Source organism: Grus americana, chromosome 23, assembly GCF_028858705.1.
Source record: "Grus americana isolate bGruAme1 chromosome 23, bGruAme1.mat, whole genome shotgun sequence".
NCBI lineage: Eukaryota > Metazoa > Chordata > Aves > Gruiformes > Gruidae > Grus > Grus americana.
In genome coordinates, this window is record NC_072874.1 from 5,902,669 (window position 1) to 5,929,520 (window position 26,852).

The following is a 26,852-nucleotide window of genomic DNA, read 5'->3' on the forward strand; positions in this document are numbered from 1 at the left end:
GCGCTGATCTCCTCCCCCTGCTGACCAGTGACAGAACCCGAGGGAACGGCATGAAGCTGCGACAGGGGAGGTTTAGGTTGGATATCAGGAAAAGGTTCTTCACCGAGAGGATGGTCGGGCACTGGAACAGGCTCCCCAGGGAAGTGGTCACAGCACCGAGCTTGACTGAGTTCAAGAAGCGTCTGGACAACGCTCTCAGTCATATGCTCTGATTCGGCTGGGCCTGTGTGGAGCCAGGAGTTGGACTCATGATCCTCATGGGTCCCTTCCAATTCAGGATATTCTATGATTCTACGAGATGTTTGAAGCCCATCTCAAGCCCCAGCGCTGTCTCTTGCTGCGCCCCAGATGAATCCCATCTCACCCCTCTCTGGTGGCCTCTCCATCCCTTCCCCTTCCACTGAACATGGTGAGCACCTGGCAATGACCACGGCTCCAAAGGGCTTTTGCTGACATAAATATAAATAAAAGCCACTCTTCCCGCTTGTCAGCTGCACTAAGTATTTTGACCCATTCTGCCTGCAAACCACCTGCCAGTGAAGCGTACTACTTGGGGCACGTTACAAATCCTACTGTTTTGCCACGTTCCCAGCCAGCCAGTCTGATTAAGAGAGGCAAAAGGGAGAGCGAGGAGCGCGGGGTGCCTGAGCACACCTGACCTGGCACAGAGTGAGTCCAGTCTTTCTGTCATTCATTTGTCACCTCGGGTAAAGAGCTGGATCTTTTCCCCATCTCCGTGCACCTTTCTTTATGGGTCTGTGCCTTGTGTCCCGGCAGTTAGTGCCACGCAAGCACTCACTCTGTGTGCCTATGAGATGCTCAGATAAAATACGCAGGAGAAACACAACCCTTCGTTACTGTTACTGCCCCCTCAGCCCTATTGATTATGCTCTCTGCTTGTCCCTACCGTTAATAATTATTATGATCTGCAAATTTGCAGCTGATCACTCAAACTGGTCACATAACATTAGTCAGATAAATGCTTTAGATTTATTTTCCAGCACATTTTCAAATGATTATTTGATTAATATTTTTCCCTAATGTTTTCAAAGCTTAATTTTTTTTCAAATTAATGAGAACTGATATGGATCACATCACACTGTGCTGTAACCACAGTGATAGATGTGTTTGTAGAAGGCACAACACTTTCATGTACCTTTAAAAATTCAGGAGTCTGTGCAGCAACAGTTGAATTATCTTCTGGGATAGTCACTGCTGAAGGACAAGGCTGGATAGCTGAATCCACTAACAAAGAGACAAGGAATATCAGCTTCCAAGGACTAACCCAAGGCACGGCAGCATCTAAGTATCATTTACCCTTTATTAATTGGGAAGCAAAAGTAGGCAGCTGGCAACCTCCTTCCAGTGCTGCCTTCAAGTGAGTACCGACCGTGCACCGGCAGTAATTAAATCATTATTCACCCATCCTTTTAGCAGGTGCAGCGGTCCTTGGGTGGGTTCTCATTCTCCTTGAAAAACACTGGTAGAAAATTACAAGTGAAGTCCAAGCAAAGCATTCAGAAAATAATTGGAATTAATCTCCTCTCATTTTAGATGTCTAACAGGGACATGTCTATGTATCTGCTAGTTACTCCAGGCTTCCTCTGAAGTCAGTGGAATTTCCAAACGGAAATTATCTTGACCCAACTGAAGTGGCAGTCTGACTAGGGGAACAACTCCCCGTTGCAGGAGCCTATTTCCTCCCGCTGACCCTACAACAAGTTTACAGCGATTCGCTCACGTTTACACACCTGAAAAATAAACTCATAACTTAGGGCAGAGGAATCCCCCCGCAAAGGGACACATTTCTATGTATATGGGCAGATAAAGTTGTGCATCTTACAGTACAGGAACACCTAATGCATTAGCAAGAAGGGAATGTGACAGTCGCTACATTCTTGGATAAACTCACCGTGCGCGTATCTCCTGCTCTGAGGCTTTCCAGTGTCATTACTTCCCTCCAATAAAGAGTCACCAGAACAATATAGACTATAATTGTCCTCCCTGGAGTTGAGCTACTACTGCAAACCCCTCCATACCTACAGTAAACTCTCAGTGTGTGCACGAGAGGGTGGGAAAAGTGTGCACAAGGTATAGTAGGAGGGTGGAGGCAGCTGGCTGCTCCGCGCAGACCGTTAACGTGCTCGCTGGTCGTGGTGGTGGATGTGCCCCGAGCAGCCGCGAATGACTTTGAACACTGAAGCAGCATGTCCCACTGAATGGCTACAGTGATTTATGGGCTGAAAAGCAAGGGAGGTGAGATAGACCACCCTGTGATAAATCAATGTGGAGCTTTTCATCATACCGTTGGCAGTGAGAGCACAGCTCCGGTGATTTGTAGCAATATTAGCCTGCCATGATTCATCTGCAATGCCTGGCTCTTCCGTTGCCCTCCAAACACCGAAGCAAAGTGTGGGCAGCATTCAACTGATGGCATCATGACACCCAAAACTCTCATCTTGCTTTGTTTTCCTAGGGCTTGTTCGGCTTCCTTGTTGCACCTCTCCTATGTACAGTTCATTGTCAAGCATGAGGATCAGGAATGGCCAAATAAAATTCCCTTTGTTGAACTCCGTGAGGTGTCTCTCTGCCCGTTTCTCCAGCCTGCTGTGGTCCCTCTGAAGTGCAGCACAACCGTCTGGTGTATCAACCACTCCTCCCAGTTCCATAGCATTTGTATTCAGATACCCAAACGCTTTTAAAGAGCTGCCCATACACTTTAAGAAGGTAATAAGTGTGAGAAGAAATGAGTTAATTTGAATGAAAATCACTCAGCAGTAATTTCAGAACTGGGAATATAGTCTAGACCACTGATGGATGTCTTATCATCTAGGCTGTACTGCTTCTCTTGGCCAAAAACGAATGTGGAGTTATACCAAGGCTATTATTAGCATCCCAGTTACTACAGCACGGCCAGAAGCTCCAGCAGCATATTCACATGCAGCGGTGCTTGGCATCGCACACGCACACAACAGAGCAACAACCGTTGTGCCAGGGAGCTCCCATCTAGACCTGCGAGGACACTGCAGGGAGTGGAGCCAGCAAATTGCTGTCTGTAAAACCTCATGGAGGAGGGACCAAGAGTGAAATACAGGCTGTGCTGCCCCTCAACATCAGGGACGATGCCCCTACCCCATGCGTGCAACCACGTGTGTACCGAGCCAGCTCCTGGGTTTGCTCAGGCTCTAGTCGGTGTGTGGGAGAGTCTTTCCTGAAACAGGCTTGTGTGTACGAGCACACTCACAGCCGGAAAACATTTCTTACTGCTGAAACGAAACTATGCTTACGGCAGTGCAGGCTGGTGGCTTGAATAGCAAAAGCTTCCATGGAAAGCTGTGATTTCAGTGAAAGGCATGTATTAATGCTTTTTTTTTTTTTTTAAATTTTCTGTTACGGGAAGATAAAATTTCTAATGAAACATTCCAGTCCTCTCAGAGATAATGCTAGACACAAGACATGTACTTTCAGTATAATTCTAAAATTGTGAGATGAAATTACTATTTCCATTTTGAACTTATTTTTTAAATTCTCTCTTTCATTTAACTAAATAAAATTTTAAAAAATCAAATTACATGGCTTATGAAAATAATAATAGCAAAGTAGCTCTCATGAAGTTTCTGCTCAAGTTAGTTTCTCTCGTTTTATGGAACAAAAAAACCACAAAATGACATTTTAAGTCTCAACTAAATGAAAATTGGCACTTTGTCTTGAAATATTGATTGAAATATTTCCTCCAAGCCCTAAATTATACTGCGGTTTTCATTGCTCACTCTCAAAGGAGACAAAGCAGCACTAAACCATGTACATGCACAAGAAAACAAAGTACAAAACCTTTACATGAATTGCTGAAGTTGCAGAGCACTTCCGAAGGCTGACAGAAATCATGCCTTTGAACTCCCGTCCCAGACTTTCCCCACTGGACCACAACTCTCCTGTACAGTGCACTTAAAAACACATCATATAGCGTATTGGATTTTATTAACCTGTTACAGAGTCCTTTCACGTCTCACTTCTGCCTGCTCTGTAGTCTGCAGCAGCATTCACACCTCTTTATTGTCTGGTGTAAAGTATACCAGAAAAGCATTGTAAAGCAAGACGGTAAGTGGCAGGCCACTATTTTATACAGCGTTTGCAGGAGAGACAGAGCTTTTTTTTTATAGAAAAATAAATCCTCTTTAGACAGCCAGTAGCCACTTGGGTGAGTCTTTCTTACGAATACTGCAAGGATGAATGCCCAAGGATTTCTAGTTTAAAAGTGGTATCTCTTAGACACACTGACTATTTCTAACACACATCCAGATGGTCTATCCAGAGACGATTAACTGACACAGCCAATGGAGGATGACAACAAATAGCCTTACTTTCCTGGGAGTTTTGCTGTTGGTTATAGTCTTGGTGATCACAGGCGCAGGAGGGCCGTGCTCGTGGCTACAGTACCTCCAGAGCCACCCTTCCACCTCGGAGCAGGCTGGTGGGGCTCTTTGCTTGGACACTGAATTAACTGCTCAACCTCGTCTTTCTAGGGGTTGGGGGTCTTGCACATGTAGAGGTAATGAAAAAAAAAGAGGATGAGGGAGAGGGGATTGTGAAATTCCATAAACTGTCACGAAAAAAATAATTTCCAACATTTTACACAATTTTGCAAGTATTTTCCATTTCACCTCTCTCCTTTTTAATTGCTAATTGTTTTCCTTTTCACCTTTCTCCCATTCAAAATGTACAGCAAGTGACAGAGAGAGGCTGCAGAGAAGTGAAAATTGAAAGAAAAATAAAACCTAGAACTTTTCTCCCCCTCTGCCCCAGCTTTTGGTTTTCATGATTATTTTTTTTTTTTAAGAAAAGGTAATTTTATATCAAAAAACTGTTAGGAAAAAAGCATTGTGTCAAACTTCAAAGCAAATTTATAATGCTGTGTTACTTTGGAAGACGACTTGAATACCAGTGGGCTCACTCAACTTCAAGTACCTATATGTACACCGGCAGCATGAGGGCTGGGATCAAATAATTGAGGCTGTTCACAAAAAGAAATAATGCCATCAGCTGTATCCCACCCAGAATTTTTGGTCTAATTACTTCCCTGGGGTGCCCTTACAGACAATACTTTCCCATTTGCAACTCTCTTTGACCCTCTTTGATTTCCTGTTTGCTCAGTTCAATTTTACTCTCTAGCCACTTCTGAGTTCACAGTAAGTTGTGGTTACTCATAAAATGTCACTCAAGCAGTCCTGGGTGGAAAGGTTAATGCAAATAAGGCGCTCACTGTTCCTATACACTCTCTCCTTCACCAGCAGACAGAGATTTTCTCTCCCTCTGGAGCACTTCTCTGCAAAATAATTACCTCATGCAGATGAAACATGCTGAGACTGAGTTACTCCTCAGTTTCATCAGTGGATGACAGAGGAATCACTGATGCTCCAGAGTTTCGTGCCAAGATCTGAACCGACAGGAGCTCCCCGCTGCTCCCCAGTGACACTGCTGGATGCAACGTGCGTGCTCCTCCACTCATGTTTGTGGATGCGCTCCCAGGACATGGGTTTCCACAATCTTGCTTTTTACCGTTCACAGCAGTGCAAGTGGGACGGCTCTCTCACTTGGGTAGGACCTATCCCCATTTCGCAGCTGGTGTGGAGGACCTGGAAGCCTTGCAGATCAGAGCGATGAGGAGCAGAGCTCAGGAACACAAAGCTCTTGGTGGTCTCTGCACTGTCACAGCTCTTCCACCCTCCACACACCAGGCAGTTTTCTGCCTCCCCCCGCATCTTGCAGCCCTGGCACTGGAACAGCCTGCCAGACTGGGGGGGCTCCATGCATTTACTGAGTTCAGACATTTTAAGTTTGATGCACATGATCACAAAACAGGTAACGAGGGTGTAAGTGAATGTGAGAGGCTGTTCTTTTCCTTTCCTGAACTCTTACAGATTTCACCCCGGTACCTGGAGCTCCTCCCACGGGCTGCGGCTGTGCAGAAAGCAGCTCCCTAGACAGCTGCTGAGGTACGGAGATCATGCAGACTGGTACTGAGAAAGGCTAAGGGTGAACGCGGGTGTTTCCACACAGCAGGCTGGGAAGGGAGCGCTGCCCAAAGGGCTGGCTGCAGTCAGGGGGGTGGTGTGGAGAGCGCTTTGCTCGCCGGTGCACACCCAGGCATGAGCTGCACGGAGCCACGCTGGCACAGGCACTGCTGCCGCTCCACGGGCATGTGTCCCCAGCGCCGCAGCCCTCACGGAGGCCCAAAGCTCACCCCATGAGCTCAGCCATGAACAGGCTCAAGTGAAGGCCACCTGGCACATCAACATTGCTTCAGAGGCCGCAGGTCCCTCCTCCTTCCTGGAGTTATTTTTTCCCTTCTGCCTTCTTTCTTCCTCAGTTGGCTTTAAAGAAAACCATCAGGGGCAATAAAGCCATTGTGCTCTTCGCAGCTATAGCATTAGCACCCACTTTGCAAAGTGTAGGAAAAACATTCAACATATCCAGATGTCCAAACTCTGTCACTAATAGGATATGTTCTACTTTTTCTCCAGTCTCACTCACTGGAAGGAAGCAAGCTTGGATGGAGGAAACCTGCTGTTTATTCAGGAAATAATAATAACGATCTGCATCATCTCTAAACCAAGGTTTTCCCCGTAAAGGATTCCAAAGTACCTAACTATGTAGCATATACTTCATTTATCTGCCTAGCACAGGACCATCATGGCACACTAACGTAAGTTTACATACCCGAAGTACGGTAGTTTTGCACTTGAAAATGCCAGCAAAAAACCTGCATATAAATCTGTGAACTAAATATATAAATTTTCAGTCATGCAAAAGCACATTCCGTAATTCCTATATAAAAAGCGGCACATTGTAACAGTTTTATTATAATGGTAACTTGAGGATGCTTCTTGTTTATGGGATGCAATAACCATATCATAGACAAAATAAATTCTAAAAGGCGGTGGTGGAATATTCAGCACCAAATTTTATTAGCTGAGGATAGAGTTATTACCAAGTCAGCTGGAAACACCCCCATCTTGCAGTTGTTATTATTACGATGACACTTTTAATTAAATATTAAAATCCTAACAGAAAAATATTCAGGAAAGCCTTTCAAAATACAAGAGTAGAAAAGTGCGTTAAGAAAGGCACTGTTTTGGTCCTTCTAGCTACCAACTATCCCTATTTCATCCACACTGTAAATTAATCTGCATTCTACATTTCCTCCTCTCCTTCCTTCTTTCCTTCCTTCCTCCCAAGGAGGAAATTCCTGTCTGTAAGACAACAGTCCCTCTTGGCGGACTGTGCTGCTCCTCAGGAACGGGAACGGGCGTGCGACTGTCTCCCAGCACAAGCGTCCGTGTAACGCTCACAGCAGTTCCGTCTGAAGTAGCTAACAACTTGCCGACTGTAAAACAACGTTAGAGAGACATTTGGCTCATCATTAAAGAGATATTTCCCTTTGACTTTGCATACCAATCCCTCTCACAATCTCCATAAACACGAGAGTTTCCATGATATAGCGCAGCCTCACGTTTATTTATCAGCAGTTGAAATGGGGCAGTATATAGCAGCACAACACACTACCGTTTCTCAGAACATCAGCTATATATCTGCAGAGGCTGCAAGACAGAAACGTTTCACGCTAGCAGTTAAATCTGAAACTGCAGAAGGGCCCTGAACTAATTTAAGCTCAGAACATGGTGGGGTAATACGGCTTTTCAGAGAGGGGTCGTCATTCCAGGTGCCTGGCAAGCGGGGCCTCTGGGGTGTTTCACTACGGTCTGGAGCCACGCAGAAAATAGTCATTTATTTTTATTGCAGAATAACGCTGCGGTTCTGCTCTGACTCAGGCCAGGCTGCTGCATAATGCAGACACTCTCAGGAGATATTTTCCCCTCAGCTCATTCCTCAGGTTCTTGCTTTCGCTTCTTAAGCATGATAATCTGAGCTACCTCAGAATTTGTTGTGTTCTAGTTCAGAAATTTTACAGAAAAAGGAGAGACACTTTGTTCAAGTCCTGCTTCATATGACCCAGAGTTTCACAAGTGCTTTCACCAACAAGCAAATAATTCACGTACAACTCCAAGTGAGATGGTCCAACCCCCCCAGCTAAAAATGAAAGCTGCAACTTCAGATTTTCACCCCATGTATAACCAGTAACTCCATTTGCTGGTTCCATTCTCTCTTCCAAATTGAACACACTGAATTTGCTTTGCCTTTTATACCATCTTTCCCCATAATAATGGCATTCAGAAATTCTGTATCTGATTCTCATATTCTGAGTTTTAGAGGTGGTACACTTCACTTAGAAGAGTCACACTAACACAATGTAATAAAACACGACATGATTAAGTCTCTGACAGCAAACACTGTTGGAGATAAGACTGGGAGATGTGGTTTGATTGCTCTAAATTCTTATACTGTCATGGCAATATTATTTTATTAAAATGAAAGAGCACTGCTCTTACTGAAACTGTTTTGATAACACTTCATCCAAACCTTCCATATGCGTACATCATTTCCCATCATTGAATGCTCAGACATGCGGCCGCTGTGCTGAGCCACTCGCTGCCCGAGTCAGCCCCACTACTTCCCGCAAAGCCCAGAGATCGCTGAGAAGCCTTCCCTTCAGGAATTTATCAGGGCTTGCTACTTTTACCTCCAAAAGATCAAAGCCTGAGCCTGAATTGCAGCTGGCAAGGGCACAAAGTGGGGAGAAAAGGAAGAGCTCCTTCCGCTTTGAGGGCTGCCAGTCGGGGCGATTTATCTTCTGCCTGATACATCCCTATCAGTCTGTCATCTCCGATCGATTCATGGCTTCATCAAACATCACAGCTCATCATTAAGCAAGGCTATAAAATCAGGTAGATGAATGGCACTGAGGCCATAGTCTGCCAGGCAGTGCTGCTCTAGTTTTCTTGAAATGCTTTGGCTTCTTTTCTCCCTTTTCCCTGCTTAAATATTTCTGAAAGACGTTCATGTGGCTCTTAGGCAGCGATGGCTGTGAGCTAAGGAGCCTCTGTCCCCTACGGCGATATTAGCAAGAACCTAATTTCATCGGGTGGCTATACGGAGTGCAGTGCGGTTGCTTCGAAAGACTGAGTCTGAAGGTTTAGGGAAATTGCCTGTGATTCTTCTGGAGAGTGAATGACTTCAGTTTCTAAAAATCTGGGCAGTTTGATTTGCTTGTCCCTTTCACATCCTTCTTCTCCCCCATTGGAAAGCCGTGGGAGTGGGATACCTGTTGCCCTGGTCAGGCGTTTTAAAATATCCGTACCCCCTTGGCTGCCAGCACAGTGAGCCAGGCCAGAGTAAGTCATGATGGGCAGCTCCTTGTGAATTTAAACTTTTTTGCCACTATTTTCCTACCCGAGCAATGAGGCTGATAGTATTTTACCTCCTAGTGCTGACGTGAGGTTTAATTGGTATTTGTAACACGTCTGAAGACAGAATAGGTTCAGACATTCTGGCTACCTGGGCACAAGATCAACTTGTATTTTACTTTATTCTCTTCACTATCCAACTCCAGAGGTTGCTCTTAGAGTAACGTAACACAAAACTCAACACACAAAGCAAATCTAAGCAAGCTGGAGAATTCTGAGGCTATCCCATGAACTTGGGAGTACCTGAAAGGAGTTGGCAGAAATTATTTATGACAGTTGTACTTTGATTGATTTCACACATTTTTTACTGTAGGCCTACAAGTGGTGAAAACACCATCACAAACTGGAAAGCCCTGCTATGCCCCTCTGCACCCGCCTGAAGAACCCTGCAGAGAAATTATCTTTGAAGCCCACGGTCAGCATGCCCTGCTGACTCTAACAGGCTGGTGTCCCCGGGTTTCAAGCCTTTTTAGCAAAAACAGCAAAAAAAGCCTGAGGTTCTACTCCTTCCAAGAGCAATTTCTTGTTCAGGCTAACCCTGTGAGGCTGAAAAGTGTGATCATGAAATCTCACAAGTTTTTTTGATCCCGTGGTGGTGAAGTTAATGAGAAGGAGCTGAAGCAGAGAGTGGGATGGAGCAGAACGATCCCAGAGACTGGCAGCTGAGGAACCAGAGCACAACAACGTCACATAAAGGAGATTCAGTACGTACACACAACACTTTTGCTATGTTAAAACTACATATTTAAGCATACAGCAAGTACAGACCTGGCTTCATCAAGATGTAGTAGCAATAAATAAACTAGCAATTTCTACAACACTTGAACAATCTTCAGCTTCTTTACCTATCCACACAATGGAGATAATTTTATTTACCTGACAGGTTTCTGGGAGAAGAATAGGCAAAATAAGGATGATTCAGAAACTATCAGGCCTTGAGAAATCAGTCCTATGTGAGCACTGAACAGTAGCAAGGAAAGGAATTTGTACAATGAGGATGACGGGTCACTGACTTTCGCTTCAAAGATTTTAGAAGCAGCAACAACAACAACGATAAAAAACAGCCTGAGGTTCTGATCTTTCTGAAACAGAGAATTCAGTTCTGGCTCATGCTGAGCTGAGATTTCATTTTGTCATACAACTGTGATTTAATAGAACATTGGCTTGAGCACCGATCTAGGACTGACCTGACCTATTAGCAAAGAGTTTTGTGTCAGCACAAAGTGCTGAGCAGGACAGCGGAGCACCTCAGTCCCCCTTCTGCGTTACCTAGGCTGTGCCTGGCTACTCACCGGTTTAGCTGTAGGAATTGGGCATGTGGCTCAGCACCCCTGGCTGCATTCTCCCCCTGGCTCTACTCCACCCTTCGCTCCATCCCGAGACTCAGCAACAGGAGCAGGAGGCTAATGCCAATGTTTCTCTTGGCTTGCGAATGCATGAAACACAGCAGCCCTGCTCACAGAGATAAACCCAACACCCAGCACTGACAAGTAGCCATGTGTACACGGAACTGGAAGCTGACATAAAGTGTGTCATCTCCTGGGTGGGAAAATATATCTGTTCTTATTTCTAAGTCAGTGGATCTAATAAAGTTGTTGCTGTTATTTATCTTGTAAACATCTTCTTGAATCTACCACTGTCAGCCACCATTATTTACTTACAAGTCTCCTGATAATGATACATATCATCATTCCTCAGTTCCTCATTTCTCTGTGTACATGGAAGCCTCAGCTCTCCTTTATAAAAGACAAGCTTCTCGCAGCCCACCCAGATCAGCAAAAACATTTATACAGGTGACCAGACACTAGGAGATGGTGAAGAAGAAAAATGTCAAACTACCACTGAAAAATCAAATAAAAGAAAAATTAAACTCATGATTTGTTAAAGCCAATTTTAAGACTTTCGAGTCATGAATTTTGGATGCATTCAGCTGGTAGAGCTGCACATCCAGCTTATTACATCTCCTACCAGAGATGTACGGGCGGGGAGGCCAGCGCGGCGCTGGCCTGAAGGTATTCCTCCCATGCGACTGCACTAAGCTGGGCTGGCTGCGACGGGGGGACCCTGCTGCTGCGTGCGGCTGGGGTTGGACCGCGGCTGCCGTCCCACGGAACAGCATTACCGGGGCGGTCTGACAAACAGCTCGTGAGTGCTGTTTTCTCAGTGCTTCTGGACATTGCACCCTGCTGATGAACAAACTGTCTGGAGTCTTAAACATCATTTTGCTCAAGTTGGAGGGCTTTTTTGTGTAGACCAGTCCAAAAACAGAGCTATTAAGCAAAACCAGCAGTGAAGGCAACAGTGATGCCAACATTCTTCCTAATCCCCAAGGATATCATTTGAGGAATACCACCTACAGCAGTGGCAAAAGGTCTGAATAATCAGAAGCAACTGCTCATCTACCATTTAATCACCTAAAATTATCTAGGAGAGGGCCATAGTCAAGCACCAGAAAGTTTCTCTACTAATTCTTGGAAGAGCCAGGATGAAAGACAGCAGAAAGGAATTTATCACCCCGTGAGCCAAGAAGTACGTTACGAATGAATGGCAGGCTGTCCAGAGCTCAACCAGTCGTCTCCAGCAAAGAGGAAGAAACAGAGCAGGAAGCTTTTGTTAATCTATATATTAGCTACTGAGCCACAGGCTTCAGCCAGTGTGGCACTGGCACTTGGCTGGCCATCAAATAAATTCAATGTTTAGAACGGATTTTTTTCCTGATGGATGCATTCCTGAAAACGGATAGTCATAAAAGAGAAAAATAGACTGACTATGCCCCGGTAGCAACAACCTGTGAAGTCATTATCATCAGCTCCCCCTCGTGAATTAGGATTCTGTGCCTGTGCACTGCACTTTCTGAAGTAATTTATCAGCACATAGATTTATGGACTCCGCAAAAGCTGTCTTGGTCATTGTTTTCTCTTCCAGTTTACTAGAAACACCTCTATTTAGATTTTGTCAAGATTACTGCTCCCCTGTGTCACTGCTAGGTGGGAAAAGCAGTCTGGCCTCCCAGTAGTGCAATGGAATACTGATCACAAGAGGATGAAATCCAAGCAGCCGATGGCTTTCAGAGTCTTGCTGCTTCCCTTGTCCAGAGGTGCCCGGATGAATCCATTCCCATCACTGTTCTAATTTCCAATATAGGTAAATTCTCGTAAGCTACACACCTTCTCACAAGGTTCACCCTCGGATCGCCTGGTATTTCCACAGCTCCTTCTCTAAACGCCTGAAACGGTTTAGGCTTGGAGCATGGTCACCACTGAACCACAAACTTCCCAACTGAGGCATTCCTGGATGAATAACGGTTCCTTCTGAAACATATGGTCATTTCATTTTTACATCTGGACAGAGAGTCTCTGGGGTCTTTTGAATTCCTGAGAATAGTGGGTAACATAAGTCTAACAAAGCCAGACTGTCTGCACCAGGCTCTCCACTGGCACACATCCACAGGCTGGCTCAGCTCTGATTTACACCAGCAGAGTCTGGCCTGATGTTCCCTCCCAAATTGGTTTTATTTTTATTTGACCAGCTCTATTGACAACACTGGTTCCAGCAAGGAAGTAAATGATGCGAATCAGGATAGAAGCAATGGGGAACATAAGGGTGATGAAAAACAATGTTTATGAAACAGAAATGCAGAAAAACAACAGGGAAAGGAACATTATTTTGAAACTCCAGCAAGAATGTGCTACAGAAAGCCATTTTTTTGCCTGAATATTGAAAGGAAGGAGCTGATATAACTGGAAATAATCCAGCTCCCCAGACAGCATGAATAAAAATCCCATACGTACAATGTGTGCTTTCTACAGATGGCAGCATGTGGAAAGATCAGAGAGTTAATGAACAAAAATATCACCGTAAAATAACCTGATGCTGTGTGTACTTCCCAGCTCCTTGTACCTCTCGGCTCTTTTTTGGTCATGTGCACTTGTTTTCACTACTGAACTCTAGTGCAGAGCACAGTGTGAGGCTAGTGTACCTGTTAGATTTCCCATCTCCTCTGTGCCTCCACACGCTCTCTCAAGTTCAGGTTCGCGTTGAAGTTCAGACTGAACATAAGACAGACTCTCAGGTATGCAAGAATTGGCTTAGCACAAGCTCCAAAGACATTTTACATGGAATGGGGGGAACGTGGCTGGTATCCTCCCATGAACGCAAGCTGTCATTGCTGCAACTGGCGTGGTTTCAGTCTGGATGAAGCCCACAGCCTCTTCCACCAACAGATGCCCTGAAGAGTTCAGCTGTGAACAGCCTGACCTAACAAAGCTGAGTAAAATGAAGGCGTTTATAACCCAGCTAGTGTCTCTAGCTTCCCCCTGCAGTCAGCGGAGGGAGACGGACATATCCAGCAGGACATTCCTCTGCCATGACAGGTACCTAAGGCAGGTCAGATAAATTACCGCTCGAGGTGCCTGTTTCTCCCCACTGGCAGTAATGCAGAGGTGTCCAGCTCAGAATCAGGCTACCAGCTCTTTGTCATCTAAATTTTCATTAGAAAAATCACATCCTTTGAGTCCAAGGTGCAGCTAATAGCTGGCAAGGAGGAGGGTAAATGACTAAAGAGGCTGACTAAGCCTGTTCTTTACTCTCATTGCCGACAAAGCTATGTTGGCTCCTTTCAGCATCTCATCACCGGCTTCCCTGGGATTAAGGCAGCCTCGGCTTTGTGCTGGAGAAATGGTCCCCTCACTGAACAGGAATTGGTTGGATTTGAGAGACACAGTCAAACAGGAGGGTTGGGGGAAAATTATTAGATCAAAAGAAAAGCTGGCCAAAAATTCACAGCAAAGGCTGCATTTGAACTAGATCTCCTTTATAAAGGAGAACCATCTTGATTTATGAAGCAAAGAAGCAGACCTTTACGGCCTGGGTCCTAGTGCTGAGTTTCCCTTTCTGTGCTGTCAGCAGATGGGGTTACAACTCTCCCCATTTTTGCACAGTCTTTCCTAGGAGTCTACTACGACTCCATTTCATGATCCGACATATTAAGTCATGAATCTACAGGACTGTGAAATAGCACCTGAGCTACTCTTTTCCCTCTCTTCACGAACAGCAGTCCAAGAGAATTGCAGAGTCAACAGTTTTACGCTACCGACAGGTATTTGCTTTGGCTTGCCAATGCTATCTGTAAGGCTATAAAGCTGGCACCACAAATGGATCACGCTGCTGCAGGGCTCTCCTGCTGGCAACTAACAGGTGGAGTACCTGGAAAGAAAACAGTGCCATTCATTAAAAGGTGGAGATGCTCTGGCATGGCTTAGGGCATAAAAAGGATCAAAGACGGTTTGTTTCCGGGAGGCGAAGAGAGGCACCTTGCGACTCCTGGGTCCAGAATGGGTTTTCCTCCAACAGTCAGTGTAACACAGCCCGAACGGCCCCGGAGGGCAGGGACAAGCGAGGGCCCGTGGCAGCCAGCTGCTCCTGCCTGCGTGCGCTGAACCCAGCTTCTGCCCCAGCACACGGATCCTTCGAAGTGCCGCTCCACGTCCATTTGAAAGTGATGCTCTTGGCCAGGCAGCAATTGCCTTTCTGTAACCTCCCAGGTGTGCCTACCCGGCATCTGCATGAAGTCAGCTGGGAAGGCCTGTGTAGGCACGTGAAATGAATTTCTTTCTTTGCAATTCCAAGAGCATATTTCATCTCAAAGTTAATAACGACTGCATTTTGAATAAATGTTGAAGGTATATTAGGTACAAAATTAAAGTTAAGCTGCTCTGCAGAAGAGACATATTTACATTTGGCAGTGGTAAAACTGGGCAAATATATTTTAAGAATTAATTGTACCATAACTTAATAAGTTAATTAATAACCATGCTTAGCATTCTGCTTTTAATACATATGTGGGTATGGTGCATTTTTTACAAAAAACTTTAATAACACTCTTTGTCCACTTGAACAGTTGCGATGAGTGACAAATAGCTCAGGCTGTGACTAAAACATGGACAAATTCTATAGTCCTCAAACAACTCGTTTTTTCCTAAGTAGAAACAAAAAGTTTAGTTCCACAAACTAGACGATCATGGTAAAATTATCAGTACAGTTAACAAGACTGGTTACAGATGAAGGATCATGCCACATCCTTTACAAATCTCAGAAAACGCATTCTCTGCTATTAGCTTGCATTCCAGTATTATACAACTGTCTTATGAAATTTTAATTCAACCCTTATTGGAGATGAATAATTTAATGGCAGACAGTAACAGACGGTCATCCAGCCTATGGCCCTCACAGGAAGAAAGAAGGATGTCAGACCATGACAGTCTTCAGCTGATGTAAATCAGCATCACTCAAACAACTCCCATGCGTCTGCACCAATTTATTGGAGCTGACAGACTAGTCTGCATGTGCAAGGAAGATACTGGTCCAGGAGCAAGAGCACCGGCAATTTGCATTTTACCAATGAGATGATCTGACCGCTAATTACGTGGGGATCAGCAGATGGGTTTTTTTTGACCCAAAACACAGCTTTGATCAGCTTAAACATCAGCAAAGATTTCCCCTTTTCAGGAAATTGCCTGAAAGGTGTGTGATTGGCCCCCTTTGAACAGGGGCGGCTTGACCAGCAACAGCAGAAACCTCTCCATCTCGTAGAGCTTTGCCCCTAGCTGAGTTCCCAGTTCCAGCTTTTAGCCTGAGCAAGACCCTGGTCTGAATCAGCAGAGATCTTCCCAGGGGACAGCTCTGACCCGTACCCATGATGCAAAACAGATTTCAAAAAATGATTCCTGATTTACCCCAGCCTAAAGAAGAGGTGACTCAGAGCTACAGATGTTTGTCTGAATTCTGAAAAGCTGTTTCAGCTGATGTTTCTACCAGGCTGGATTTTCATTTTGCCACAGACATTAATGCGCAGAAAGCCAGCCTGTGGCTCCACACCGTACAGTCCTATTGAAGCCCTCATGATTTGAACACTGTTCACTCTTCACCTCTAGATCTGCAGGAAAAGAGGGATAACGGGAAAGAAGAGCATTTGCTGTTCACTCTGTGGAGTAGCTGTTCCCAATTCATTACTCTCTCATTTCACAATTCAAATTCTCTGAGTATGCAGCAGAAGCCATATGGTTAAAGCTGAGCAAAATATGGGATTAGTATTCTGTGGCAAATCCCCATGTTTCAGTACTTTGTTTTCATCCCAAACTGTGATGGAAAGCAAATGTTTGTTATTGAACTTAAACTCCAGAAGTGTTTCAATGAGACATTTTTAAATGAAGAGAAACAGGTTGACATATTTCAAGCTGAAAGATTTTGCTGCTTTTTGTTGAACTGATCTAAAATATTCCCTTTTCAGTGATCTCAATGTTAGGCTGGATTTTCCCCTTTGTGGTGTACTGCCACATCACAGATGAAAATTTGCCACCATTTCTGGATGAATCCTGCAGAAAATACAGCACGTACCAGAACTGACTGAACAAGGAAATATTTCAGGGTCATTTTTCAACAGAACTCTGTTTTAAAGGAGCAAAGTTGAATTTTTCCCCATTTTAATGAAACAGTTGCACATTCATGATGCTACCATGCACCGAGACACAAATGAACTCTTTCCCATCACTGCTGCTCAAGTCAGACAATGTGCTTAGAACTTTAAAAGATAAAACACCAAGAAATCTCCAGCACATTGATCCTAAACCCCAGGTCCCTGTTCTGCAGTTGGAATGGATTTGCAACTCACTGGTTAATATGAATCAAGGGCCTTCAGAAATACATGTGTGCACCGTTACAGAGGGTCAGATTTCTTCATACAGGAGCAACGCAAGAAATGCAAAGTTAGTTTGGCTTACAAAACCTGGGACTCCGGGCTCAATCCTGCCAAACTACTGCTGGGGCTGGGAAAGGCCCCTCTTCACAAACTGGGAATCTCCCAGTCACCAGTTTTTATGAAGAGAGCTGACCAAGATGCAAAGGAGTTAAGCCCAGATCTGTAAAACATGCTTAGCTAGAGGGGAGCTTTAGTTTATTAAGAACAGGTCCTGGGCTCAGGTGACTTTCCCAAGGTCAGAACAGGAGTCAGTATCGGAGGACCCCCTCATGCCCTCATTTAACCAAAGTCGTTAATTTAAAGTATGAATTCTAACACCCCTTTAATCCTTCTTAACAATAAGAAGCACTATTAAATCCTTAATGTGCCTACTTTAATTATAACCTATCAAACACAGAATCAATTCTAAGCGGTAAACACGAAAAGCAGTATTCTGAAAGTGGATGAGATCACGCCTTTTAAAATGCAAATTGAGACCGAAGCATTAAGCCTATAATAAAGTTCAATTAATCTTTCCCCTTAAAATACACACAAAATATTTAATCTCAGTCTAATCTCAGAGACTGATTGAACCAGAGCCAAAGGCGGCACCTTTGGTCACATGTAAACAAGCAGGAGCTGGAATGTCTTATCCTTAGAGTCCCACACATCTAGGGAGGGGGATGTGCTTGTGGGGAGGCAGGGGGGCAGATCCATTAAAGTTTAGGATGAAGGTGAATATTTTTCGAGGATTATACATATTATACATTTCCCATTATCTTGTGAACCTTTCAAAATTCCCGACCTGAAGACACATGCTGAGGGAACTTAACAGTTACCTAAGTAAGGGTGCAACAGCACAGAATCATACAGAATCACAGAGTGGTGAGGGTTGGAAGGGACCTCTGGAGATCATCTAGTCCAACCCCCCCTGCCAAAGCAGGATCACCTCGAGCAAGTTGCACAGAATCGCGTCCAGGCGGGTTTGGAATCTCTCCAGAGAAGGAGACTCCACAACCTCTCTGGGCAGCCTGTCCCTGTGCTCGGTCACCCTAAAAGGGAAGATGTTTTTCCTCATATTGAGATGGAACTTCCCGTGTTCCAGTTTGTGCCCGCTGCCCCTTGTCCTGCCACTGGGCACCATTGAGAAGAGTCTGGTTGGCGTCCCATCTAGGGCTGGGAGAGCGGCATCCTTGGCCTTCACTGATTTACAGCTCTTTTCTGCTTGCCAGTGCTGAGAACGGGGACAGCAAGCAGAGCTGTAAATTAGAGGGGTCAATTATAGCAGAAGCTGGAGAGGTTCTTGCACAGTCTCATGCTACGGAGAACCGCAAAGGATGCTGCAGTGTCTTGTGCCCTTCTCATCTCTGTCTCAGTGCGGGACCAGAGCAGTCAGCGTGGTTCCAGAGTGTACTGGACGAGCTTGTGGTCAGCCCCTCTCCTCCTCGTGGAGTACCGTCTGCTGCAAGGCAACAACTGCCCCGTTACTCCTCTTAGTTCGGGAGGAAAAGCACTGGCAAGTTGCTGTGTTAACACTCTGCTTGTGTTTGCTACAGCTTCTTCAGCAGGCGTCTCCCGAAAGCTGCAAGAAATGGGCAGGAATCATGTATTCCACTTCCTGGCAAGTTTGTTTTCTGCTACTGAACACTGTAAAAGCAAGAATGTAAATGCCAGTCCTGCATGTGTTAAAAAAAGGCATTTGGGGATAATGAAGATATTTTGTTTTATGGAAGAGAAATGTTCCAAGCTGGTTACATATTTTTAAAGGAATATTTATATTGTAAAACAAAGATACTTCTAAACAAAAAGTCACTTGAAATACAAATAAAAATGTTTTGTTTTGACAATCTGGGAACAGGATATTTATGTATTATTGAAACAGCCTGAGTATTTCTTTTCCCATCCTGAAACATGAATTCATCAAATTCAGCACGCTGTTGTGAAACATTTTGCTTTAAAAAAACTGGCCGGTTTTTCTTGAAAAAACACTCAATTGGAAGATTATAGAGCAAGTCTACATCTGAACAAAGTGGGTGTGGAGGGTTATTAAATCAACACAGAAGGGTTTGATATTGCTTAGGTGCATGTGTTGACACTAGATGCACTGTAGTGGAGAGATATCCCTTTTATTATCAGTGTTATTTAGCTCTGATAATGGGTTCAGTCCTGCAGAGAATATAAATGTAGCTGCACAGCTGGACAAATAATGACAGTATTTGTCTTCGTGTCATTTTTGATGAAAAATATTGGCAAAAAGCCCAATGAAATTTATTTGTAATGAATTACTGGCTAATTCAACAAATGAAGTCAGAACAGCTAGAAAACACAAGGAGGACAACTCTCTACCACCTTGCAAGCTTTTGTTAGCAGCAGCAAACAACAGGTCTATAATGTTATACGTTATACAATGGCATTGGGACAAAACTTTATGATTCCCAGCCACTCGACTTGCATTTATGTAAGTGCCAGCCAGAGACACTGCTTAGTAGGAATCCTGGAAGAGCTAGAGGCTAAATTCAACCTTAGATCCCAATCCTTACAGAACTGGTTTAAAAAAAAAGTACCTGTGGAAATATAATGTCAATTGATTTATTCATTTTTTAAATGGAGTGGAAAGAGGGATGTGCAGGCAAAGATAAAAGAGATCTTCGCGGACTGCAAATTTGGAGAATTCACAACTGAAACGAAAACACAATTTAATTAATTCACGTCCAGATGAAGAAAACTTTGTATTGAGAGATAGATTAGAAAGATAATACTCCATAGAGTTAATCTCGGTTATTGCCTGGAAAGGAAAGACACGTGCTTAGAGACAAAGAAAGGGGCAAAACACAAAGTTGAGTTTCTAGTGATTCTCTCATGGTTTTTACTATGGTATAGCCTTGCTAAAAAAATCATCAAGTCTCTGCAGAGCTGCTCTCACTCACACGTGGTGATAATACAAGGCAGGAGACAAGCAGGGTACTGACAAGACTTGATGCTGCAGGTCGTCAGCTGGAGTGAGCAGATCTACTCCAGAGAGCTGATTTGGTGCTGATGAAGACCTGTCCTTGAGTTCCAACTTCCAGATGAACTGTCACTGATTTTCTCAGACCCAGTCTGTAAAGGATGGAGTCTCTCTTTTCTGCTGCAAAAGGAATAACCTCTTACAAAATTAATTAGGTCACATACAGTAGAATTCTTTTATCAGGAATCAGCTGCTTATCTATGCAGGTTTCACCTGGAATAGGACTTAAAATACTGCTTTTGGAACAGAACAGCTACCTTACTATAACTAACATGTTTTCAGCACGGCTGAGATAAAATAGAATAAAATTTAGGCTTCAGTGTGACCAGTTTAAGGCATGATGCTGGATAATGCAGTTTATCTAGAAGTGTTACATCAATCTAGCTTACAATAATTATATTATTTCAGCAAATTGCAGAAATGTAGTTCTGAGTCAAGATCCCTTCATGCTCAGCACTGTAAAAATCACAGAAAATATCAACTATTAGAATATTTTAAACCCTGCTATGGATAAACTACTAATGGGAGTGACCCATCTACACAATCGCATTCCTTTCCTAACAAAAACTGTTCCCAGATTTGATTTTGGTATTATTTGCCTGAAATGCCCCAGAAAGCCATGTGATTGGTGAAAAGTATTTTACTTATATTACTATGACAGCTTATTATCTTTGCAAATATAATTACCTGGGGAGAAGACATGCGAGATACAATATGCCCATCTAGCTCGCATGAGAGAGAGTGATGAAAATAGAATTAAGTTGTGTCACCTCCAGTGTGTCATTTTTCTACAAGCAAGCCTGAACAGATTGATTTCTAGGTCTCCTTCAGCGTAACTTAATCAATTCTGAGTAGATTTAGCTGGGCATATGGATGATCATGTGTCTGGCACCCGCTTCCTCCCCTAATATGGTTACAGGAATTTCAATCAGCACCACCAGTGGCTCCCACCGTACAATCGCTTGGAACGTAAAAACTTAATGCATTTCGAGCAATAATTCATCCTCTCTGGCACCTCAGATCATGCAAGAGCATGGGCCATATTTCCAGCAGGTGCCTGAGAACCTCTGTGTCTGCTTTGGTTTTTTCTCAAATTCCTTTAGAGGAAATGCTCCAAATTCATTCACGAGGAATGTGCGCAGATGGGCCTTCAAAAGGTTATATGAATCTGGGCTCTAGAAGATGACTGAGAGAGGTTGCCCGAAGGATGAACACATGTTCAATTCCCAAGTCATTACTATGTCAAGAAGCAACAGGGAATGGAGAAAAATGGGCCTTGATTCACTTCCATACACGTAGGCATCCAGTTCTGGTTGAGAGATGCCTTTGGCTATCCTGGACACTGCAAGGGTCTGGCAGATCTTACAGTAGAGTCTGTAAGAGACCTGAGATGTTGGGACCCACAGCTTGAGGCCAGCAAATTGTCAAACAGGAGAAACTCCCACGTTTAGACGGCTGAATGAAGACCACAGAAAGAACATAAACCAGAGCTAATTCCTTCCAGACAGCTGTTGAAGGAGCAGCAGAAGGAAAGACAAGCATGCCAGACATTGGGTGGAGGATTGCCATCCTTAGAGATACTGCTGGAGAAAGAACAGAATTTATAGAAAACGGGTCTTAAAAGACAGAATAGGTACTGAGAAACTAGTACAGCAGTAGATCTTTGAGCATGAAATCACAGCTTTTCCTTGCCCTTTGGTGATCTGTAAGCAGGAGCGTGGTGAGGATGGGACCTTTGCTCAAGCTTCAGTCCCTCGTGCTCGTAGTCGGTCCACGGGTCGGTCACACCAAGCATTGGATGGCCCTGAGCAGCCAGCTAGTGCGCACATGTACAGGCAGGCAGGCTACGAGGCGTGCAAACGTTGCACATGGCCACAACTAAAGCAGCTGAGGGAGTGATTAGGTCTGTCTGCAATTATAATGACTTCATTTAGCCCTGAAGCTTTTAAAAGTCTTTTGGATTTTTTCATGATTAACTGAAAGCACTTTGCAGCTCTGCACTTGCAAAAATGGCTACATAATGAGATAATCAGAAGCTGAAATACTAGTTGTGCTTATTGATTTTTCTTTTTGAACAAGTAGTGCCTCTGTTTCCAAAAATATGGGAAAAATATTGATTTTTTTATGGCTTTTAAATCTTTTGTATTTTTTTTCTTGGAGTTATTACTTACAATCCTATTGACATTTTTTGTTTACTCATAACTAAGTTTTCATTAAATGTAAAAATTTCAGTGATTATTTCGGTGTCTTCACGTAATTGTCAATGAAAATGTTCACAAACATTTTCAAAGAAGTGAAAAACTGCCCCCACTTCAAAAGATGCCAAATAGAAAGAACTTGAAAACTATTTGTTCAATTACTTGCTGTCTCTCTCTTGGAAAAAAAAAACCCAACTCCTGAATAATGCTGGAGTCAGCAAATGGGTTTTAAAAAACATCTCCGAATTTCCCAGATTTATTAGTTTATCACTACAATGGAGAGGAATATGGAAATGAGTAAGAAATACATTATGCAAAGCAATAAGTGACACGCGGCAGAACAGAAAGGCAACGTTTATGTTGTTGAGCAGCTGGGTACAATTTACTGTGGGCAGAATATAAATGGAGAACTCACTATTTTAGGGCAACACTCCACACCCCAGTCTACCTGCCAGTTGCCACCAGTTGTGCGGCCGCAGCAGGGAAAGAAGTTGCAGGCGATCTCCTGGGATAACACTCCTGACCCCACCTGCACAAATCCACGTGTAGACTCCGACCCGTGGCATTGCTGGGAGACGAAGCTTTTCTCAGCCCCACCAGTTGCACTCTTCCTTTCTCTAATTCTTCCAGTCTTTGCTTTTTTCCAACCTTTCTCTGAAACCTCCACAGATTTGGGCATTTCCCAGCATCCGTTTCTGGGGTCATACATCCATTACTCCCTACAAATGCAATTTGCAACATCTGTTGCTGTCGCAACCTTTGGAACCCTCCGAGAGAGAAAATACTGGTTACTGGGAAGTGCATGAGCTGTTTGCAGCGTAGGATATAGCTAAGCAGAATTACCTACAAAGACCTATGGGGCACTTCATATATATAATGGCTAAGCAATCAATTTCAGCTTAAGCTGTAATGGCTGTATCTGACACCATCGCCAAGAAATATTCTGACCACCTTTTGCTACAGAATTACACTTTCTACTTGCAGAAGTGATGTCATTCTCAGTTTTTCCAGATCTTTGGACCGAAAACTGAAAATGAGATACAACTGCTTCGTGTTGGTTACATGCAATACAAAAAGAAATGAAATAGGAAAGCAAGCCGTGAATGCCTATCTGGAGATCCCACCATGTTCAGCTTCCTGTACTGTTAATTAAAACATGAACTCCAGTCCAAACCTGAGGACTAGCATATCCATTCTGGCAAGTTCTCATTACACACTTTCGAAAGGGAAAGCGTATTACTTTCAGAAGACCCAAAGGGTGTTGATGGATGCACTATCAGCTTTGGTCGTGTCCACAACCCTGGTCCCCTCTCACAGCACTCAGTGCAATGAAAGGCTTGGGACCCCCAGGCTTGGTCAGTGCCTGGCTGCTGGTCTTATCTCCCACTGCAGGTGGGCCAGGGTGCACCCGCAGTACCTGTATGTGCTCCTTTCCATCACCGTGAGGAGAGAGATGGAACTGTACCGAAGAGCTGAGAAGTCCCAGGCAGCTGTGAACATCAACCTTTTCCACTGACAGTGTCCTAAACCAGAGGCAGACACAATGGCCAACAGAAGCCCATCAGCCTTTTGAAAGTGGCGCTGGGCCAGGTCTCTGCTCTCAGCATGGCTGGACTGCCTTCTTAGTCTTTGGGAATTTTATTCATGCCTTCGGGCATGAGCCAAATTACAGAACAGAGCATGGCATAGAGAGCCCTGAGTCAGCCTTAACATCTAATGCCTTGTCAGCTCCAGTCTCTAATGGCAGAATTGCAAAAAACAGACGTAGGTTGTGGGTTGAATTTATCACAGTGACATTCATTAACAATATCTCAATGACAGATCTTGAACAGTTAATAAATGCTGGTAAACCTCTTTCTCCCCAATTCAGAGTGGAGGTGCTGGTGTGGTTTAACCCAGCCGGTAGCTAAAACAACCACACAGCCGTTCACTCACTCCCCCCCCCTCAGTGGGATGGGGCACAGAATCAAAAAGGAAAAGGTAAAACTCATGTGTTGCGATAAAGACAGCTTAATAGGACAGAAAAGGAAGAGAGTAGCAATAATAATAATAATGATGATGATGATGACGACGATGATGATGAAACAATATACAAAACAAGTGATGCACGGCACGATTGCTCATGACCCGGAACTGATGCTCACCTAGCTCCTGAGCCGCGTTGCCTCCCAGCCCACCCCTCAGTTATACACTGAGCATGACGACATATGGTATGGAATATCCCCTTAGCCAGTTGGGTCAGCTGTCCTGGCCGTATCCCCTCCCAGCTTCTCGGGCCCCCCAAGTCTTCATTGGCAGGGCATTGTGAGAAGCTGAAAAGTCCTTGATTACTTGGCAGCAACTAAAACATCAGCATGTTGTCAACATTATTCTCATCCTAAACCCAAAACACAGCACTGTACCAGCTGCTAGGAAGAAAATTAACTCTATCCCAGCCGAAACCAGGATAGGTACCACCCTGAGGACTAACCCAAGGTCATGTACCACAAAAGTAAGAAAGAAAAAAACCAAAAAACACTCAAGTCTACCAGATTAATGCTTTCCCTACTGGACCATCTGCAGCAGATGTGCCAAAATAGATTGTTTTAAATGGCCTAAATATGTCCAACTCCTCAAGTGCTGAATGCCCTTAGCAATGTTTCCTTGCTGCCTAAAGGCATCTGTCAGGAATGCTATTAATAACATTAGCAGAAAATGGGTTTACAGCTTTTTAAGATCTCCCCCTGTGCCCTTCATTTATTTATTGTGCATGAGAGTAAAGACGAGGCAGCCACTCCTCATTTCTGGGAGATCTGTTCTGATTTCCCTGACGCACAGTTTCCCGGCACAGCAGTCCCTGTGGCATCCCCGCATCCTGTGGCTTTTCCTTGGACCAGAGCTATTCACTGGATTTGCATCACAGAATCTCTGTGTGTGCAGACATCCATCCCTGCAATAATGTGCTGCATAGGTCTGCAAACTCCTCCACTTCTGTGTGAGTCTAACGGGTCTTGTGTTGAGAGGTTTCATTAATAATCCCAGGTGCCTTGAAACACCACTTTTTTATTACAACAGCAAAACTCTTAGGAATTACAGCTGACCGTGGAGTCCCAAGCACACGATGCATTCACGTTCCATTCGGCGCATCCTGCAATCTGTCATTTAGATTCCTGTTGCAGCTGTTAAAATTTCATTAGCAGACGTCTTGTGGTGCACCAGCAGTTGCCATTTGAGAGCACTGGAGTTCTTCAGTTCATTAAAGCTACCTCAGAGAAGGCTTGGCTCTGATCTCATCACTGCTCCTCAGTTACGTGCTATATATTTACACAAAGTAAGGCAGCTGTGTACCAAACACCCCAAGTGTGTGTATTAGTTTATGGGGACAGAAAAAAAACCCAAACCCCAAGTGGTAAATATCATTTATAGCCAACTGGGCAGCATCAATATAAGACATTCCATACTGAGTCCATCTTAGTAAGGGTCAATGCTCTTTGTTCCCTGCTGGGACTGTCTGGGCCACTGGGACGGTTGACTTCAGGAGCAGACAAGTGCAAACCCGACAATTTGTGTTCTCCACACAACTCAGACACCAGTGATCTTGGCTGTATGGGAGGGAGGTGCTGCCATCAAGTTCTGCGGGACCTCAGTTCTCTAACGGGTTGCTTTAAAATCTTCACGCAACCAGCTGCCACCGTCACCTGACGCATGTGCCCTGGAGAGGGGCTCCCTTCACGTCCGGATCAGGAAGTCCTTCCTCACTGGGCATTGAGGCCTGCAGACTGCAAGGCTTGCAGTCTTGCCCATGAGAGGACAATTTCTGCAGTGTCAAAAGGAAGACAGAGGACTCACATCGATTGCACCTATCATGCCTTGCTGATGTAAGAGACTTGGCCAGGAGAGCGGCTGGAGTGTGCAGTCTTTGGCACATCTTCCTCCGGAGCCTTTTAAAAATCCAGAGATAACGTTTGTCACATGTGGGGCTAAAAGCTAGGCCAACGCTGCCGTTTGCAGCATTGTTTTTAAACACAGCAGCACTTTGTAAATCTGTTTGCTGCAGTACTGAAAAAAAAAACCCAAAACCAAAAACCTACAACAAAAACAAAGCTACAAAAAAAAACCTCACCAAAAAAACCCCGTAAACAAACAAGGAAAGCTTTAATTTTTATAGCAGCATGTTTAATTAGTTTCATTTATCTGTGAATTTAGTTTGCTTGTTCTAGGCATAATAAACACTGCAAGTTATTGTTAATTCAAGATCTACCGCCTGTTCACAACGATGCTTGGATGGGCTTACTGCAGTCTATCCCTCTTGTTTTCTGCCTGGATAGCAAAACTTGTGTAATTCCTGCTGTGATTCTGGCATCCTGAAAACTCAGCAAGGAGAGGGTTTGTACCTTCCACTCTGGGTCACAGAGACCTTTGCAATTCTTCTCTGGATAGTAAGTAATAATAAAAAAGCCAACAAGTTAAAAATGGTGACAAGTGGCAAGAAAAGCAGCATGTGCAGGGACTGTGGGAGAAGGCAGCTGTCCTGCTGTTTGGCTGGGATGGAGTTAATTCTCACAAGAGCT